This window comes from Coptis chinensis, chromosome 8, assembly GCF_015680905.1.
Source record: "Coptis chinensis isolate HL-2020 chromosome 8, ASM1568090v1, whole genome shotgun sequence".
NCBI lineage: Eukaryota > Viridiplantae > Streptophyta > Magnoliopsida > Ranunculales > Ranunculaceae > Coptis > Coptis chinensis.
The window spans coordinates 1,269,004-1,281,752 of record NC_141463.1 but is presented as its reverse complement, the minus strand read 5'-3'; the positions used below and the strand labels follow the sequence as shown (position 1 = coordinate 1,281,752).

At 39.4% G+C, this 12,749-nt stretch overlaps 1 long non-coding RNA gene across 3 annotated transcripts; it reads left to right on the top strand.

Annotated features, from left to right (window-relative positions):
- Window positions 1-5,495: 5,495 nt before the first annotated feature.
- On the top strand, window positions 5,496-7,346 carry LOC147479214 (uncharacterized). Of its 3 annotated transcripts, none has more exons than XR_015206287.1 (4): window positions 5,496-5,700; window positions 5,823-5,870; window positions 6,211-6,281; window positions 7,033-7,346. It is a non-coding gene; the product is annotated as an uncharacterized LOC147479214 (long non-coding RNA). The 3 variants fall into 3 exon arrangements; XR_015206289.1 differs by having other exon boundaries at window positions 6,211-6,286; XR_015206288.1 differs by lacking the exon at window positions 7,033-7,346 and having other exon boundaries at window positions 6,211-6,404.
- Window positions 7,347-12,749: the final 5,403 nt, after the last annotated feature.

The following is a 12,749-nucleotide window of genomic DNA, read 5'->3' as shown; positions in this document are numbered from 1 at the left end:
TCCTCCACGAGGATTCAATGGTTAACAATGACTTTGCACTAGAAACGGACTACCCTCTCTAGAAAAGCAATATAACTCTAACTCTCTATGAATCATTTTTAAGAAAAAAGGGACTGGTTTGAGTTTTTCGTTTCTCAAGTTGAAGTTTCGATCAAGTCTATTTTCTCTATGGACTCACAATCCTATTTATAGAGGTTAGGAGAAAGAGAGAATGACTCCTAATAGAACACCTAAACTTCTCTTAAAAGAAAAAGGCAAAACAAGTTTAGGTTATTGGTCAAACCACTACCCACAACAATGAAAAGCCCCGGCCCAGAACCCTACCCGATGTGGTGGATAACCAATGTGGGACTATCTACTATGCACTAAAGTGGCGAGAATACCATTTGTTCATCTCCTCCACTTTGCACACACACACTAGTATTTAGAAATACACAAGAGATTCCAACATAGAGTAGTGGAGGCATGTCTGGTGCTGGCCAAGAAATTTTAACCAGTTTGGTATACAAAGTAACAGTGGTATATAGCAGTAAAAAGGGAAAAAAAACATAGAAAAACTGCGAATAAAGTTAAAAGGGTTAAGACAATGTATGCTTTGACCAATGTATATCATTTGAAAGGGGCGACTACTAAAGTCTTGCATGATGCCTTCGATTCAACAATATGTCATGGTTAAGTCACTGATTAAGTGGTTTATCATTTAAATGACCCAACACTAATATGCAATGCATCTTTCTTGTCAGGGAAAAAAAAAAATGCTAGGTTGGTTTCCTTGTGACCATATATAGGAAAAGCTGGGATTTGCTATTTCTGATTGTGGAGTTTTGAACGTTTTCTTAGTTTTTACCGGAAAGAGATAAGAGATACCATACATATTTAAATTGTAGATTTCGTATCTAATGACCTTACGAACATACATTACTATGTTTTTGCTGATTTCTGAAGTTGGAAATCTTAGAATATGAAAAAGGACACAAACCATGTAACAAACTCCACTCCGTCTTGCATTTCACATTATATTTATTTCAACATTGAAAAATTAGTATTACTGAATAAAATTGAGTTTGAAAAAATAATGGAAACATAGGTTTGTAGTAAAAGTGAAGAAACAAGCCAACGAAAGGAGATATATAAATTGCGTAAACGTGTGCTTTTGTTTGGCGCAGAACTCATTCCGTGTCAACGTTACGATTTGTAGTTTGAAAAGAAGCAGCTTGCTTTAGCAGCCAGCCACAGATGATTCAGATTCGTAGTAGGCGAGCTGGACAAGTAATTATATTAAAACTAATTTTGAAAACATAATTGAGTTTACTTATAATGGTTGCCATACGGCTACAAAACAGAAAATACTTCCAAAGTTTCCGGTACTGTGGATAACATCTGATGTTCACCAAACAGTTCTTACGGACGGTGCTGAATTTTACTTATAATAGCAAAAACAACTAATTCAGTTTTTGCTATACAAATAAATTAGAAGACTAGTAGTCTTTTAAAAACTAATTAAATCCAAATCATTTTCTATTATTTCCTATTTTTTAACGTTAAAATTTATATTCCATTTCCAGCAGAACTGTTGCAAACAAGATAGCCAGTCTTACGAAGGTACTAAGAACAGCTAAATACCATCCAACATCATGGCGAGATACAAATAAATAAAAGCATCCCAAATACAAATAAACCCCTGAAATCTTTAACTCCCAAAATGGAAACATTCATTGATCAATCATACAATATCACTTCGACATCCACCAATCTTATGCTTTTCATTCTCCTTGTTCTCAAACATTCTTCAATTACGTTCTAACCAAAGCCCCCACCATAGCCTTTGAAAAATGCTCTGCTAACCACTTGGCTCTTGGAGGAAGAGCTTCCATGAAGATATTTCCACCAAGAGCCTCTATAATCTCATCCGGAAAAATCCAAGGTTTTTTTGAAAAAGGGAAAAGCAAATCTAATACTTGCTTAGCCACCGGACAAAGAACTAGAAGGTAATTGAGATCCTCCTCCACCTTTTACAAAGTGAGCAAACACTAAGAGTAGCCCTCCTTTCATTTAGTGCTTCTAGTCTTCTACTCATCTATCGTTTGGATGTGCCTTAGATATGCCATCCAAGTAAAGAATGCCACTCGGAACGGGATAGAAGTCGCCCATATTACGATTTCATGCTCCACACACTAGTTCCTCTTATGCTACATTTTTTTTTTTTTTTTTTTTTTTTTTTTTTTTTTTTTCGTCAAGCACCCCATATATAGATTCCACTGAAAACACCTTTTGTCCCATTTCCAAGTTCTCCCATCTTCCTTCACGATCAATCTCTGAGGAAGCAATTGATCTTTAATTTGGTGTATAACTAGAGCTTATAAAATAATTTCTGTTTTGGTATATTATATGGGTAATAATTACACCCATACATAAAAAGATATGCACATAGACTTAGTACTTACAAAAAGGTTCTAAAGCATTACAAATCATAGTAGGCCGAATTGGTGAAAACTATGATGCATGGATATGGGTACAAGTACCGATACGGAGTACGATACGTTTCTTTTGAAATATTAGAATACAGGTACGGCCTATGGATACGGCTAATTAATTAATATGAATATTTTAAAATATGTGTATTCTGAAAATTATGTTAGTGGTTCTTTGAGTAAAGTTAGTCAGGAGCATGTGAAAAACTATTATAACACATGACAAAGTCAATACAGTTTGAAGCCTCAAGAACAATTTACATTTCAATGGAGTAGAACTATCGGATTAGGTCTATTTCAAGGATTCCAATACCGTGCAATGACATTTTAGGAGTATCCGTGCATCATAGGGTGAAAAGAATATTTTATTATAATTTATATTTTCTAATTCAGGACGAAAAGCTCCGTCTCGGATTACCAGGGCTTTTATACAAATTGCTTCTGTGTGGACAATATCATGCAGTTTAAAGTTTAAACTAGAAAGTCCCAAACAAATCATCCTTAACCCTACACAATAATTTTTTTGATGAAGATACCTTGACAATTAAAGGTCAAGGAACTGATTGTTTGACATCCAGATCTTTCCAAATCTTGTTATTGTTAAGGCAAGCAAGCTCAAAGGAGAGGATATAATAGAAACAATGAAATCTAGAAGAAAAAAACAACAACTTTCTAACCTTATAACATCAGCAGGCCTAGACTTAATTATTGGGGTTATTTAGGGATTGGTTCTACTTATTTAGGGGTATTTAGGGATAGGTCCTGAAATTATTGATTATTAGGTTTTAGTCCTACTTTTATCGATTGACCTTGAGTTAATTTAGTTGCCCGTGGTCAACCAATTTTATAATAATATAATTTTCATTTTTTATAAAAATGACCAAACTACCCTCCATATAAAAACAAACAGATACTCTTTTTCTCATTCATTCAATCAAAACCTCACTTCTCATTTCTTTCTCTGATCTCAAAATGCCAATTTTCCCGATGTTGAAATCGTGAAAAAAAAAATTTCATTTTCAATAAATGGCTTTCATGACAGTCCTCGAATAAGATCTACGAGCTTTATCAGCTGAAGCTCGTCACAGATACCCCGCTATCAAAGACGGAGCCGAACACGCTATTCTCAAGGTCCATTTAACACTCAAATCACTTACTTAAAAAATCAGATCTGTTATTTATTTATATATATCGAAATGCCAAACTTTAGTAGATATGTTTACTGATTATTATAAACTTTGCAGCTATGGTTAATGACTAGTCCTGATGAAATATCTCATAATGAGGATGTGTTACGTGCTTTTCTGATGGCATGTGAGGTTAAAACTGTAAAGTTGAGTGTGATTGGACTTTCTTGTATGCAAAAGCTATTTCTCATGATGTTGTTCAACCCACAGATTTGAAGGAGATATAGAAGATAGATGATGTAAAGTTGAGTGTGACTGGAAGATAGATGGTTAAGGTTTCGAATTCTTCAATGACAGTATATGGAAGCTTCAAATCTTTCAATTAGAGAGAATTAGTTTTTTATGATTTAATTCCTCCTGTATTTGAGTTAATTAGGTTTTGGTCCTACTTTTCTGCCATTAAAGAGTTTGAATTTAAGTTCGTGAAATACCTTGGATCAATGTTTCTAATTTTGGCCATTGGATCAATGCTTTAGATTTTTGACACGTGTCTATTGTTTAACTTGGTGTTCCAACAGTCCAATATAAAGTCACATGAAGGGTAGTTTGGCCATTTTCATAAAAAATGAAAATTATATTATTATAAAATAGGTTGACCATGATCAACTGAGTTGACTCAAGTTCAATCGATAGAAGTAGGACTAAAGCCTAATAATCGATAATTTTATGACCTATCCTTAAATACCCCTAAATAAGTAGGACTAATCCCTAAATAACCCTATAAAATAATATAGAGATTACAATGTTCTACGGTCAAAGCAATAAAGACTACTTGTCGTCACTCAAACTCCTTATTCCCAAATTACAATAGCTCTCGCTAATCTTACTAGCCCATCCCAATATCACAAAATGAACAAATTTTACACTCCTAAACAATGGAGTAGCTCATGTCCTGTCGATTAAAAACTGTTTGACACCCTACCAACTTAGGCTAAGTCCAATAGCTCTCTATTCCTTCAAAAGTAGAGTGCAAAGCGGTGGTTTTTACTCTTTATCTTCAGGTTTTTACTCTTTATCCTCATTTTACTCTCTATATATAGAGAGTAATATTGAGGAATGGAGAGTGTGTTCTGCGCGAGTTGAAATGGAGTAAATTGAAAAAAAATCAAATGGTGCCGCATAAAAAAACTTAGATGTCATTTGGCGCCGGTTGAACTGGCGTGGAATTGCATATGCCCCCACCAAACCATTGAAGTGGGGTAAGAAGTATGATAGTTTCAAACTACTCTAGTTGAAATGGTGTAGGATGTCCAAACCGGGTGCAAAAAACGTGCTCTCTAGTATCTATCATTAGAGTACTGTTACAATCCATTTAGAGATGCAGCGTGAATACCATTGGACTCAGCATTAAGCATTACTAACCTCTAAAAGTCCAGTCTTTAATCTCCAACTTGGTTGGATGGATATCCTACTCAAGATGTTGGATTTCCGCTTGTAATATCACACTGCTTTCTCTTTGATTACCTTGTATATTGCATCTCTTATACTTTCTTGAACTGTAACAGTATTTTGATTTATTACAATGCAGTTTTATCAGGGCAATCGCGTTTAACAAGATATGCAAATATGTGGAAGCTATTAGAGACTAACAAATCCATTGAAATTGATCCAAATTGCAGCACGCCATACGCATGTCTTGGTTTTGCCTATTTTTCACAAGGGAATTATCGTGATGCTATTGACAAAGGATTTACAAAAGGTTTGTAATGGGATGGGATTTTAGTCACTCAATTTAAGACTACTTACGGTTGTTTAGTAACTTGGGCAACTGGTTGGGTTTACTGTATTCACCCAGAAAAAATTCATGCATTAGATTAAGTTCGACGAAGTTAAGGGAGTGAGCCAATGTTGTGGTCATTGCATTGCATTGAGTTTTGCGTAATTGCATTTGTAGACTATTTCTTATTTAATGTATGCAATTGTACTGGATTCTTTTCTTAGATATAATGAAGGCACTCAGTTACTGAGTGCTGACTAGCTAGCTCATTCGTGCAGCTCTGCAGTTGGACCCAGATAGTGCTTCTCTGGCAGAATATTTACAGGTTTGTTCTCCTTCTATTAGTTGTTACCTTTGTGGCTGGGATTTCGGAACGCATCCAGACACACAAAATATATTAGAAGTATTTCTCCATATTCTGACCTGCATAATATATCTCTAAAACAGGTTGCAGAAGAAAGATTGGGAAATGTGCACAGAATTAATTAAAACCAGGTTACTTCTTAAATTGATTATTTCATATTTTTTATGGCCATTTTTTTTTCTTTGTGTTCGTTTATTTCGATAATAGACATTTCATTAAGAGAAATTAAAATTAGTACAGTGGTCCAAAATACTACCAGGGGAGGCCTCAATGCTCTATGTTTGAGAGCCTACTGCGCTATGAGATGGCCTCCAGAAGAAAATATGTAGACCAAACAAAACTAGCATCTAGATCGCATGTAAGAGATTGCAAAGTAAAAGCTATTCCGTTTAAGACCAGCTATAGATTGTTTTAATTATTTTTTAGTACTCAATTTTCTGTCATTTGTTTGTATTTCTTTTCCTCATACAGAATGGATGGATAACAGTCAAAATGCAACATTAGGTGGTGGCGGAGAACGGTGAGCTTTCCCACATGACGAAGTAAGGTGGTAGTGTTAGGAATATACAACTTAATTGTACTTACTCTTTACTAATTACCAAATTATACAAACCTTTTGTCTTGTAAGTGTTTTGTACTTCTTAATTAAATCCGAGTCTAGTGTAGATACACTATGTCCTTAAGACAGATTTCCCCCCTCATGGTGTTTGAAGATTGATGGGAAACTGTCTCCCAAGATAGAACGGATTTCCTTCTATAGAAAGCTTGACTTCATTCTATAGAATCGTGAAACACAACATAAATTTTTGATTTGACTAAGAACGAGGAGAAGAAAAAAAAAGATCAAGACTCTGTGTGATCTGGTGTATTTTTCTCTCTAAATTCATCTACTATTTATAGGTGAGTGGTGCCTCTTCGAAATAATATAGTGATTCTTGGGAAAAAGTAAACAACTCTTTGAAAAATCACATATTTCGAACAGATACACCATTTCAGCATAAAACACTGTTTCAAATCAGTGCCTATTTCGAAAGGTCATACTTTTTCGGCATGATGCACTGTTTCAAACCAATATAATTGACATTTCGGTTGACTTCGCACCTTTTATAAATCGGTAATTTTCTTTTTTTGAACCAGTCCACCCTTTCGAAAAGGTTTTTCTCATACTGTTTCTTTTCAGAAACCCATTTCATATCAATATTGGGATAACTTGGGAGACAAATTACTCATTCATATCTCAAATGGATTTGAGCAAATCATTTTTTTAACAATTAGTTCTCTGTAAATGGCCAGGCAAGAGGAGGTCCAAGTAATCGTAGAAGTGTTACTACTATTCGATGTGTGCCTTTCAGACTTTTCTGATAGTAAAACAGTAAGCATGTATGCTGAACGAATTACTGAAGTTCAGATTACTAGATTAGGACCATTCTTTGGGCGAGCAGTCAATTTAGTGAACTTTGGATGGTATTCCGAAAATATGTCGTATAGTTTTTTATGGTTTTCTAATTATGGAGGTGTATAGGAGAGAATATGGTGTACTTAAAAGGCAGATTATGTGTTGCAATGTAAAGAAGATTGTTGCTTTGCAATGAAAACTGGATGAATGTTAGTTTTGTCATTTTGCATTAAACTTCGTAACTTTAAGTCTTATGGTGCTCAATTGGTTGTGCATAAAAAAAACTCGATGCAATGTAGCGTAGTAGACTGTTATATGACAGGTATCGACAGGTGATGGACTCCAAGTCCTGTTTATTGGTGTAGATGTTCATATAAAAATGTCAATGTTTGACAATTAGGTCCACTTAAGCAGTACTAATTCCAGTACGTGCATGAATGGAACACGGTACCCGCACACACAGTACAATGAGCCACACAATGAAGAACAACAAGACACAATGAAGAGCAACAAACAAGACGAGTGAATTCTCTGCAAATGCAACGGAGATTGCCAATGCCTTGTCAAGTGTAAACTTCAGGCTCCCTTACGGGGTTTACCAATTACCACCACCTCATCCTATATTTTTACCTTTATTGGAAGCCGCTTTCGTTTCCTACTTTTCTCTGTGCTGATTGAGACTTTTTTCCTGAAGCAAAAGAGCACGTTCTCTTTACTCGTTCTAATGTTCTATAGTCATCAAAGGGCAATTGGGTCAACATGTTGAGTGGTCAGAGATGCGCCGATGGGGCCTTTGGTGGGGCATTTCCAATCTAGAAACAGAAAAAACAGAATCCTCCTTTTTAACTTGTTACTTCCACTTCACTCTCCCCAAACCCTTCTCCTTCTTTCTTCAGCCACGATCTTTATAGGGAGTTCAATTACAAACGAAACACATACAACCCTCCCGAAAGAGGGATGTTCCACAAAAGCTCAACTTCACAAGACGAGTCTCAACCAAGGGACACAACAGGAGTAGAACACTTGCGCCTGTCCAAAATATGACGCGGCTAGGTGCAATAGAGCTCTCTCTCTCTAGTGTCCACTGTCCACCCTATATTTCCCAACCATGTTGGTCTGCCTCTCACAAAAATTTAACTTGGAGAAGAAGTCTTCAAGTAACCATGTACAATCTATGTGCAACTGGAAAAGGCCCATGGTGAATTGGTGACACAGTCTCGAAAAAGTCAAAATTGTTTACGACTCTTCACTCGGCGGAACAGAATTCTACTTTTTAACTTTTGCCAACGACGGACGCAATAATTTTTTATTATTAAGAGTGTGTATGAAGACACATTTATCCGTCACCTTTGTTGATACAAACACTCTGACCCGTACAACCTTCTGTTCCACTCTACAATCAAAGTCCCTTCAGACATAGTCTGCTACTCTACTTTGCGTTGAGTTTTTTCATGCACAACTAACTTCGCAGTGGACATGTGACTTCAAAGTTTCGAAGTTTGAACTAAAATGAACAGAAAAACCTTCATCCAGTTGCCCGTCAGCTTTACAAGTGTGCATTGCAACCATCTTCTTTGCAAGTTTGCATTGCAATAGATAATTTTTCTTTAAGTTACATATATCACACCATATTATCTTCTTATACGCATTGCTAGTTAGAGATCATAAGTTAGCCGTGGAATTTCACGGATAATTTCGGAATGAATTGTTCGCTTATCAAAGTATGGGCTAATCTGAACTTCAGTACTTCGTCGTGGCTACATGCTTACTGTAAAGGGGCGTTTTGGTTTCTCTTTAGATTTTGTGAAAAGAGGGAAAGGGGTTGAGATTTTCTGGAGAGACCGAGTTCGCTAATGAGCGAGCTGCCTACGTATCCTCTCTTGGTTTTTCTTTTTAGGGGAGAGAGGAATCAGGCCTCACGTAGTTCAAGTACGTGGTATTTATAGGCTTGCGGAAGTGTCAATCCTAATGACACGTGTGTCTCTTGCACACGTGTAAGTTGGAGATTGTGAATGAGTGTTGGACTGGTTGTAGTATAAGTCGTGTGCTGATTGGGAGTTGGCGCGGTAGTCCCTATTTCCCGGTGGTGGGAAGTACAAGTAAGATTTTGGTAATGATTACCCCTGGTGGTGACCTTATTTGGCGCGTTACGTCTCGGCCATGTGTTCAGATCTTGAGACATCTTTGTTAAGTTACCACCTACATGAAAGGAGCTCGCCACATTGGTCTTGGAGGTCGATGTCTTGGGTTCACTTATCTTTGCTGGCGTGTGTCTTCACAAAGGGAGCCGCCACAGTCGGTCTTGGAGGTCGATGTCCCGAAGTTAAAAACATGCTTCACGCACGCGTGATAACTTAATGAGGATATTACTCCCCTACCGAGTCCCCTCTCAGTAGATTGTTTATGTCGCGGGAAACGATCTGCTGAGAGAAAAAACGGAAGAACGTGTGGAGCATGAGCGAGCTGTGGTGAACGATCCGACTGAGATGGCGCAAATTTTGAATCATGTGGCATGATGATTTGGCGGGAAAGGGAAGTTGTGTCGTAATTGGCACGCGATTTAATCGAGAATGCGTGAGCGGTTGGAAAGCGTGTCGCCGCGTTATTCGGAACTGCTGAAAAGACAGGTCCTTGGAACACGTGTGCAGGTTAGAGCATAGGCTATAATCATAACTTCTTGGTAACTAAATGGGCGGTTTGTACAAAATCAAATTTGGGACAATCAAAAAGGTATTTCTTGTTTCCTTCTTCCGCAAAAATGCAAGCTAGGGTTCCTCAGGTGAGTGCTTCTGCTGCTGTTACCTTTCTATTTTCAATTTGCTTTCCTCTCTTTCAAGTGTGATTTGTTAAGTAGGTAGGTTAGTGTAAGGTTGTAGAGTTTAAGCTTGAGTAATTGATAAAAAGGAAACGTTATAATGTCTGATTCTGATGATACTCGATCGGAAGAGGTTCGGGAGATATATATCATTAAGTTGTGGAGAGTATGAGGATGAAGAATCAGTGAGTGTTGGCATTGAGGCTGAGTTGGATGAGGAAGCTAGGGTAGATGAGGGTAATACCCGATCTAGGTCAGAAGGTGGCGTGGCCAGTACGTCAGGTCGAGGGGAGATGTCGTCATTAAGCGAGTTGCCCCTTAGAATGGTAAACCGTCGTGCTGCAAACTCGTTCCCCGAACTGAGGGCAGCGTATGGGATCAATATCCCGACACGGAGATATCACGCCACCGGTTGAGTGAAAATATGCGTGAGTGAGGAGTACAACCCAATCAATGGTGGAATAATCATCTGTGAGGGCGGTGAGGAAGCGCGTATGCAAATACCGCTCAAACCGGTATGTTACTTCTTGGCCCATTGTTGGAAGTCTCCTTGTCGGTTCGTTGGTAACACCTGGCGATTGTTTAAGGTGTTTGACCTGTTGAATGCGAGTGGGGAATACGACATAGGGGTATCCGACATAGTTGAGCATTATGTTGTGAGGCGATCTGGTAATTTGAACTTTAGCTTGCAAACGATGACGACGCTGCTCATGGCGGATCGACGGTGTAAGCAACGAGGCCTGGACAAAGAGGCCGTTGTTGCTAGTTGGCAACTACTGTGCTAACGGATGTAGGTTGCAAACTAGGATTTGTAACATATCCGGTGGGTAGGAATATTTTTCTTTTGTTGCTTTACTTAACGAGTGATAGCTATTCTAACAGGCCCATGTTTTGCTTTGTCTGTAGATTTTTCTGTGAAGACGCGGACTGATCGTGGGGAGATAGAGAGGTTCGCACGACTGACTCGAGAAGAAAAGAAAGCGAAGTGGCCTGAGGTTGCTCATTTCTTTGTGGAAAAGGGTGGGCCTGTGATCCAGGAAAAAAGAAAAGCTCAAAAAGACCGAGCTCGAGGTCAGACAAGGCGAGAGGTGATGGAGACGCGAACGAGTGACTTGGTAACGCGGGAAGATAGGAATCGGGCGCGAGGTGACCTGCTAGAGGTAGGGCTGGTCATCGAGCTACCCGAGTCGAGTTTTGCTATACTCGAGCTCGACTCGCACATGTAGAAGCTCGACTCGAACTCGACTCGAACTCGCATTCGAGCTTAATATTGAAGCTCAAGCTCGACTCACCTAGTTATACTAATAGCTCGAGCTTGACTCGTTTACATTTCGAGCTCGAGCTCGAGTTCAACTTCGAAGTTCATTATGCTCGTTTGAACTTCGAACTTCGAGCTCAAACTTCGAAAAAAATGTATATAAAACATTAAAACTAGTATAAATTGTAAATTATAGTTGGGTATAAAGTATAAAATGTCGTATAAATTATAAATTATATACTATGTATGGGCTTATAAAACGAGTAGCTCGCGAGCCACTCAAGCTCGAGCTCGACTCGAGTAGCTCACGAGTAACTCGCGAGCTACTCGAACTCGAACTCGAACTACTCGCTATCTAGAATGAGCTTTAAATTAAGCTCAAACTCGACTCATACTTTTGTGCGAACGAGTTTGAGTCGAGCCGAGCTCGAGTTATTCACGAATAGCTCGACTCGATGACCAGCCCTAGCTAGAGGTGGTGCTTCAGGAGCTGGTAGGTCGAGCTCCCGACCTGAAGGGGGTTCGATCGATGCTCCTGTAGAGTTGGAAACGGTGGTCTTCAACCCACGTGCAAGGAGCAGGTCGGAGAAGAGACAGCGTGACGCCTCTGAGCAAGACGTTGTACGAGTTGCGAAAATGGCGCGGCACGCTCTTGGGGAAAGCTCCAGCGCAGGAGGCGGTTCTGATGGTGGTCCGGTCGGTACGGTTGCTTTCGCCGAGTCGGGCGCGAAAGCAGGTTATGGACTTGGTCACTTTTAGGCGGACCTAGTCCGCCCTCGACGGGCGTGAACCCAAATCCCGGGCAAAAGCGAAAGCCCCCGCAAAGCGAAAGTGGAAAAGTGTTGTGGTTCTGACGACCTAGGCACGCTTTGTGTATCTGGATGAGCATGGGGCGAACGAATCCGTCGAACTGCGGAAGCGAAGTGATTGTAGCCAGATCGAGTAAAGGTATCGGCCGCTCTGTTAGGAACGAGATAGCTCGGACGGCAACCGTAAATTTGGATGAGAAAGGGCTAGCTGATAACCCGGCGAATGGAAATTAGCGCACGTGTTTGGGTAATGCTGGTTTGTCTTCTTTGATGTAATCGTTTTCACCTATACACGCCGCTATGTTGTGGTTATTAATCATATGTGTGTAATTGCAAACCGTAAGTGGGTTTCGAAATTGAAGGAGATTGCCTTCGATGAGGCGATAGAGAAGCCGGGTGAAGCCGCCGGACGAGTTGAAAAATGTTCGGAGGCCGCCAAGATGGAACGCGAGAACCGGAAGATCCAAGAAAGCACATCAAGCTCGAAGTCCGCCAAGATGCCGAAAGATACCGAAGCGTAAGATCCGAGAGGCAAAACTACAGGTGGAGTCAAGAGAATGTCCCGGCAACAGATCCGTGGAAATTGGTAGGTCAACGAGTATGCCTTTACACCGCAAGAAGGTTGCTCGAGATGCTACCAAGGCCTATGACGCTCGATGCAGACTTTGTTGAACCGAAGCGCATCTATAACGCTTTGAAGGAAGACCATGCCGCGCCGTACATCTCGGACCA